Below are 8,738 nucleotides of genomic sequence, written 5' to 3'. Positions count from 1 at the left end.
TAAATGTCTCTGACTGAATAACAGGGTAGGAAGTGTGCCCTCCTTCTCTGATTTATCCACACACATTGAAAAAAGCACACATCACCCCTTTTTCTAGCTCTCAACCAGTACTCCCATTTGGAGGGAAAAGGCCACGGGCTTACAAGACTATTATTTTCAGGATTCTGAGGAGTCTGAGATTCAGGCCAGGGCATATTCTCCCTGGGTCACATCTTCCCAACTTCCATCTAAGCACAAATACACTCACTGTCCCTTTTTTTTTAATGGAATTTATTAAGCGCTTACTATGTGCAAAGCAGTGTTCTAAGCGCTGGGGAGGTTACAAGGTGATCAAGTTGTTCCACGGGGGGCTCAAAGTCTTAATCCCCATTTTACAGATGAGGGAACTGAGGCCCAGAGAAGTTACGTGACTTGCCCAAAGTCACACAGCTGACAAGTGGCGGAGGTGGGATTTGAACCCGTGACCTCTGACTCCAAAGCCCATGTTCTTTTCCACTGAGCCACGCTGCTTCTCATTTGGATGTATTGCTTGACATGATGCACGACTTAAACACTTATCTCTTCACTATCCATCTTTCTATTGTGAGCAGGGAATGTGTCTGTTAGACTGTTGCACTGTACTCTCCCAAGGGCTTAGTACAGTGCTCTGTAAGCACTCAAAAAACATTTGACTGACTGACTGACTTTTCCTTCTGTCTATAATTTGGTATCTGCCTCCCCAGTTAGATCACAAGATCCTCGAGGGCAGAGAATGTGCCTTTTGCCTCAGTGGTACCCTCCGGACCTGTCTACATGTTTTGTTTTGTTGTCTGTCTCCCCCTTCTAGACTGAGAGCCTGTTGTTGGGTAGGGACCGTCTCTATATGTTGCCAACTTGTACTTCCCAAGCACTTACTACAGTGCTCTGCTCACAGTAAGTGCTCAATAAATACAATTGAATGAATGAATGAATAAATACAGTGCTTTGCCCATGATAAATACTATAAACTCACTGAATGATATGACTGTAATTATGTCAGCCAGAATACAGAGTTCCTGGAGGACCATATTTAGAGTGTTTCCAATTCGGGTTTCTAATTGTGAGCTTCTTTGGGGCAGGAACCGTTTCTTCTGTATTTCTTGTACACTTGTCAGTGCTCTGCATGTAATCAGTAGCTGGGACAATCCTCTGAACATAGAAGAACCTCACTACAGTGTTCTGTTCACAACAGCCACCCAGAACAGTGTTTTGCTCGCAGTAAGTGCTTGCTACGGTACTCTTTCGACAGCAGGCATCCGGATCAATGATCTGCATACTAGACTCATTAACGTGCCTAGTAGAGTGCTCAGCACATTCAATAAATTCTAAGGCTGGTGATGCTGATGATAATGATAACACCTGGGGATATGGAATCTGGCCTGGGGACGAGGGTGGACCTCAGCCCTAGTTCGGTGAGGAGTCTATTTAAATTCCGCACATCCTAGCTGGAGGGTAGGGGACAGTTTTCTATGTCAGGGCTCGGGCAGAAGACCAAACGGTTGAGCTTCAAGCTGAGACCATCTGGAACTCCCTGTCGGCTTCCATGAGGAATCCCCTCTCCTGACCGTACCTGTCTCAACTGGGCAACAGACCCAGAGGGCTCCCTTTCACCTCACCCTGAAGAGGCTAAAGCCACACCTGGTTTATTTATTTATTTTTTTTACAGTAGTTGTTAAGTGCTTACTCTGTGCCAGGCTGTGGTAATCGCTGGGGTAGACACAAGCTAATCAGGTTGGATACAGTCCCTGTCCCACTTGGGGCTCACAATCTGAATTCCCACTTTACAGAGGAGGTAACTGAGGCACAGAGAAGTTAAGAGATTTGCCCAAGGTCACACACAGACAGTGGAGGAGCTGGGATTAGAACCCAGGTCCTTCAGACTCCCGAGCCCATGCTCCATCCACTAGGCCACGCTGCTGCCCTAAAATGAAACCAGCTCGTCTCTCCTGATGGATGGGCATTTCTGGGATGCTTAGGGACCAAATCACTTACAGCACATCTTAAACCAATAAAGAGAGTGAAATGAGAAAATCCGAGCGCCTCGCTGAAGCACATTTGGTTTACATTTCACCCTTATTGATCACGGCGAGCAAGCCTGTTTTGAAATTCTAAGAAATCATTTTAGGAAACAATAAATAATAAATTCAGTTACAAAAAATAAAGGAGAACTAACAGCCAGGGCAGCCACCACAGCTAAAAAAACACTCTTCTCAGTAAAATCAAAGCCACAGTGGGAGTGGACACGCTTGCTCGAATACATGTGCCCACTTCCCCCTGCCTTTCCAACAGGATGGCCATTTGTCCGGTTTTATGCCAAAGGGTCCTGTTTCAGTTAAAAGTAGTCATTCATTCAATCGTATTTATTGAGTGCTTACTGTGTGCAGAGCACTGTACTAAGCACTTGGGAAAGTACAATATAACCATATAACAGACACATACCCTGCCGATAATGGTTTCCATCAGCCCAACCCATGCCCAGTCCCAGTGTGAAGTAGCACATTTTCATGTCCAATGCTGAACCTCCCGACTGCTGTGAAGCCCTGTGGCTCTGACATGGACACCTCAGCTCCTAGTTCAATCATTCATTCATTCATACTTATTGAGCATTTACTGTGTGCAGAGCACTGTATGAAGCACTTGGGAGAGTACAATATAACAATAAACAGACATATTCCTGACCACAGTGAGCTTTCAATCTAGAGAAAGGAGAGACATTAATAGAAATAAATTACAGATATGTACATAAGTGCTGTGGGGCTGGGAAGTGGAGATAAATGAAGGGAGCAAGTCAGGGCAATGTAAAAGGGAGAGGGAGCAGAGGAATTGAGGGCTTAGTCAGGGAAGGCCCCTTGGAGGTGACGTGCCTTCAATAAGGCTTTGAAGGAGGAGGGAGGGCATTCCAGGCTAGAGAAAGGACGTGGGCAAGATGTCAGTGGTGAGATGGATGAGATCAAGGTAGGAAATTGAGGGTCTTGTGTCAGTACTGGAGGAAGGGCAAGGGCATCCCGGGGTGCCCCAGAGAAATGCTTTGGTCTCAGGACAACTCCCGAGGGCCACGGACTGAGTGGAATCCCCACCCGTGTATTCTTTTCTAGCACTTAGTATAGTGCTTTGCAAACAGCAAGTGCTTAATAAATACCACTAGTACTAAGGCTTGCGGTCTGGGAATCAGAAGGTCATGGGTTCTAATCTCGGCTCCGCCAGTTGTCTGCTGTGTGACCTTGCTCGAAGTCACTTCACTTCTCTGGGCCTCAGTTACCTCATTTGTAAAATGGGGATTGAGACTGTGAGCTCCACATGGGACAGGGACTGCGTCCAACCCGATTTGCTTGCATCCATCCCAGCACTTAGTACAGTGCCTGTTACATAGTAAGCATTTAACAAATACCATTATTATTATCATTATTATTATTATCTGTTATGTCATCTTGTGACACTGCATGCCTGGGAGTGATGTCCCAGTTATTTCTGGGTCTTAAATCAGGAGGTCCATCAATGCCCACCCTACTTTCTGGCCCAGTTCAGTATCTTCAGGGCAATTAATCAGTCCACAGTATTTATTGAGGGCTTACTCTGTGCAAAACACTGTACTAAGGGCTTGGGAGCAGCGTGGCCTAGTAGATCGATCATGAGCCTGAGAGTCAGAAGGACCTGGGTTCTAATTCCAGCTTCACCACTGGTCTGCTCTGTGACCATGGGCAGGTCACTTCACTTTTCTGTGCCTCAGTTATTTCATCTGCAAAATGGGGATTAAGACTGTTAGCCCCATGTGGGACAGGGACTGTGTCCACCTGACTAGCTTGTACCTACCCCAGGGTTACTACAGTGCCTGATGCATTGTAAGCGCTTAACAAATCCCATTAAAAAAAAAGATTGTGGACATTCCCAGACAGTGAGGTTGACATACTGTCTCCTCGCTACTAAGGAGGCCCTCACCCCAGGATAGATCTCAGAGGAGAAAGAGACAGCATCTGGGTGTGGAGGAAAAGATGTTCTATCTCTCTTTGGGTCTGAACGAGGGCTGGGGGGCCAAGGAGAGGGAACCGATTTCTCCTCTCCAACGGGCTCTGCTAGTAGCCCCTCAGTTGTAACTTTTTTCTAGGGAGGGCTCGAGGCCGGGGGTGTCAAATTCTGCTTGGAGACAAGGCCCGGCTCCTCAGGGAGGTTCAGGTGAGGAGTTGAGGATAGAATCTGTTCCAGCAGGAGAGCTGAATGTCAAAGGGAAGATTTGATTCTTGGAGCAGAGTGACGGATTCAGTGAAATGGGAAAGGAATAAACTCCGCTCTGCGAATCAACTCTCCCTTTACCCCCACGTGGAGCTAATAACCTCGGAAGGAAAAAAAAAAAACACAAAAAACCTTTGGTTTCTTACAGTTTCGGGAGGGATGATTAAAATGCCGAGAAAATGAGATTTTGAAAGTTAAAGGAAATCCAAGCTGTTACCTAAACTGCAAAGCATTTTCACGGTCCTGCTCTGAGAAAAAACAACCAGTGGTATTTATTGAGTGCTTACTGCGTGCAGAGCACTTTACTAAGTGTATGGGAAAGTACAATACAATAGATTGGTAGACATGATCCTTGACCACAAGGAGCTTACAGTCTACTGTTTCACTCCCACAATAATGATTTCCCCATGCCTCCCAAACACAAAAACAAAAGTTAATAATAATGGTATTTGTTAAGTGCTTACTAGAGAAGCAGCATGGCTCAGTGGAAAGAGCACGGGCTTTGGAGTCAGAGGTCATGGGTTCAAATCCCGGCTCCGCCAATTGTCAGCCGTGTGACTTTGGGCAAGTCACTTAACTTCACTGGGCCTCAGTTACCTCATCTGTAAAATGGAGGTTAAGACTGTAAGCCCCACGTGGGACAACCTACCCACCTTGTAACCTCCCCAGCGCTTAGAACAGTGCTTTGCACATAGTGAGCGCTTAATAAATGCCATCATCATCATCATCATTATTATTATTGTCAAGCCATGTTCTAAGCATTATGGTAGATACAAGCTAATCAGGTTGGACACAGTCCCTTTCCCACTTGGGGATCACAGTCTTAGTCCTCATTTTACAAGTTTGGCAACTCAGGCACAGAGAAGTAAAGTGAGTTGACCAAGGTCACACAGCAGTCAAGTGGCAGAGCCAGGATTACAACCCAGTTCTTTCTAACTCCCAGGCCCATGCTCATTACCTCCACCGCTAAATTTCCTCCTCATTTTCCAACTCCTAGCTCTGCTCCCATCTGCGCCAACCTGGAGAAGCCTATCGGAGAAACAGCATGGCTCAGTGGAAAGAGCTCAGGCTTGGGAGTCAGAGGTCATGGATTCAAATCCCAGCTCCACCAATTGTCAGCTGTGTGACTTTGGACAAGTCACTTAACTTCTCTGTGCTTCAGTTACCTCATCTATAAAATGGGGATGCAGACTGTGAGCCCCACATGGGACAACCTGATCACTTTGTAAACTCCCCAACACTTAGAACAATGCTTTGCACATAGTAAGTGCTTAATAAATGCCATCATTATTATTATTATCATTATTATTATTATTAACCCACGGGGCTGGTCAATTGATGGTATTCATTGAGAGCTTCCTGTGTGCAGACCACTGTACCAAGCCATGGTCCTGGCCATACTGTGAACCTCTCAGAATTAGACTCCTTGGACTGCAACTGTTGTGGATCACCCAAATTCTCATCCCTGAGTCGAGCCACAAGTTTATGAGGGAAATTTCCTTGGTTTAAAAAAATAATTCATCGTTTTTGGTTGAAAGCTCGGCTTTTTGTGGTGAAATGGGAAGTTCAAGGCAAAATGGAAAGAGACAGCTCTGCTCTTTTGCAAACTCTAAAGAAGGTGATTTATCTCTTCACCCCCACAAGCTTCCCAGTGAGCCACTGGAACGCATTTTCCTCAGGTACCAAAAGCAAAGTTTACCTTTTGGCCAAGAACCTACAGCAAAGCTGGAAGTCAAATTCCTGTAGTTAGAAGTCTTAGGGAAGCAGTGGCATTATGCTGACATGATTATTTCATGATCTGGGGCTGTGAGCGTGCAGTCAGAGGAAGAATTGGAAATGTCCTGCACTATTCCTTGTTTCACGGTGTAGAGAGGGTCACACATAAATACTTTGGTAGCAGATTAAACAGCACAGAAATGAAAACATTAAAAAAAAAAACCTAGAGCACAAAGCCGGCAAGTGTCTAAAGCGGGCCCAAGAAATTCCACTTTAAGCTCCAGGAGGGAGTTTATGAGTTGTAGCGCCATGTGCCATACAATACAAGATAAACATCTGTTGTTATTTCAGTAAACGTAAATCAGATGTCAGGTTTTTTCTTCAAAAGGATGGGGCTGCCGAGAAAGGCTTATTTTGGTCTGGGCAACCTTATCTAGGGCTAGGATGACCAGCGGGGCTGGCCACATAACATATACATATATATGTGTGTGTATGTGTGTGTGTATGCGTATATATATATATATATACACACACATATATATATGCATATATGTATATATGTAAATGTATATGTGCATATACATATACACAATCACATGCACACACATACATATATGCACAGATACATATGTACATACACATGTGTGTATCAAGGTCTTAAATACTTGAAGAGAGCACAATTAAATAATAATAATAATAATAATAATAATAGTAATAATAATAATAATTGTGGTATCTATTAAGCACTTACTATGTGCCAGGCACTGTACTAAGGGCTGGGGTGGATACAAGCTAAGCAAGTTGGACACAGTCTCTGTCCCATGTGGGGCTCACAATCTCAATCCTCATTTTACAGATGAGGTAACTGAGGCCCAGAGAAGTGGAGTGACTTTCCCAAGGTCACTCAGCAGACAAGTGGCAGAGCCAGGATTAGAACCCATAACCTTCTGACTCCTAGGCTCATGCTCTATCCACTACATCATGCTGCTTCCCATGAGGAAGCAATTCACCTATGGGTGCCAGGGTGACTGAAAGGAATGATGCGAGCTCACTGTGGGCAGGTAATGTGTCTGATGTTATATTGTACTCTCTAAAGCACTTAGTACAGTGCTTTGCACAAGTAAGTGCTCAATAAATATGATTAATAATAATAATGTGGGTTTCATTGTCCCAGCTGCGTGGTACACATACTAAGGCTCTTCTTCGTTGTGAGGGGATGGTGGTTCTTTGCAGGTCTACATAAATAAATACTACTAAAGTAAAATGGTGGCCAAAAAGGGGCCTGTCAACCTTCACTCTATCACAGAACATCACCCAGATTCTCTGGCTGCAAGGAAAAATCCGGCTTAACGGGAGCACTTCATGTGGTGTGTTGCACTCAATGGCTGGTCAATAAATCCCACTACTACAATAACTGCTTCTGGTCAATCAATCAGTGGTATTTATTGAGTGCTTACTGTGTGCAGAGCACAGTACTACATACTTGGGAGAGTACAATATAACAGGGTTGGTTGACATGTTCCCAGCCCACAGGTAACAGGCAGCAGAGTCATTCAAGAAAAGAAATAATAATAAAAATAATAATAATGGTATTTGTTAAATGCTTACTGTGTGCCAGGCACTATACTAAGCACTGGGGTGGATACTAGCAAATCGGGTTGGACACAGTCCCTGTCCCACAAGGAACTCCCCATCTCAATCCCCATTTTACAGATGAGGTAACTGAGGCACAGGTAACAGGTAGGCATGGATTGTAAATTCCAAGTTCAAAGAGGAGGGAAACACAGACCATAGCCTCTCTGCTGGGTAACCTGTAAGGAGTCTTTCTGAAAGGAAGCAGGTTAGAAAGTTATCTGTTCAACCTGCCAAGGATGCTTGGCTTTAAATGGGAGAATTGAAGAGAGAGCCTTAAGGATGCTCACCGTGGGGATAATAATAATAATTAATAATAATTATGATACTTGTTAAGCACCTACTTTGTGCCAAGCACTGTTCTGAGCAGTAGGGTAGACACAAGGCTGGACAGTCCTCTAGACTGTAAGCTTGTTGTGGGCAGGGAAGGAGTCGGTTTATTCTTGTAATGTACTCTCCCAAATGCTCTGCACACAGTAAGGGCTCAATAAATATGATTGAACAAATGACATAGACCCCTTCCCACATGGGGCTCACACTCTTAATCCCCATTTTACAGATGAGGTAACTGAAGCCCAAGAGAAGTGAAGTGACTTGTCCAAGGTCCAACAGCAGGCATGTGGTGGATCCAGGATCAGAACCCAGGTCCTTCTGATTCCCAGGCCTGTGCTCTTTCCACTAAGCCATGCTGCTTCTCCAAGTCAAAGAAAGGTATGTACGGGGACAAGGAAGGGAACCCAAGTGCTGGAAGGCAAGAATCCAAGGGCAGGAGAAAAAAAACAAGAGATTGGGTGTGCGCAGGGCATCCCTAGTGCCAGGTTGAAAAAATTTGCAAAAATAATAATAATAATGATATTTGCTCAGCACTTACTGTGTTCCAAGCACTGTACTAAGTGGTGGGTTAGATTCAAAATAATCAGGTCCCACATGGGACTCATGGTCTATGTAGGAAGGAAAACAGGCATTGACTCCCCATTTTGTAGATGAGGGAACTGAGGCACAGAGAAGTTAAGTGACTTGCTCAAGATCGCCCAGTAGTGTTTACCAACTCAGCCTCATTAACCTGTAAATGATAAATAATATTTACCGCACTGTTTTTAACACCAGTTTGGCCCAGAAGGATTCAAATTAGTTAGGTTGAGGGG

Source organism: Tachyglossus aculeatus, chromosome 5, assembly GCF_015852505.1.
Source record: "Tachyglossus aculeatus isolate mTacAcu1 chromosome 5, mTacAcu1.pri, whole genome shotgun sequence".
Taxonomy (NCBI): Eukaryota; Metazoa; Chordata; class Mammalia; order Monotremata; family Tachyglossidae; genus Tachyglossus; species Tachyglossus aculeatus.
The sequence above is the reverse complement of the archived record's forward strand: the minus strand, read 5'-3'. Positions refer to the sequence as shown.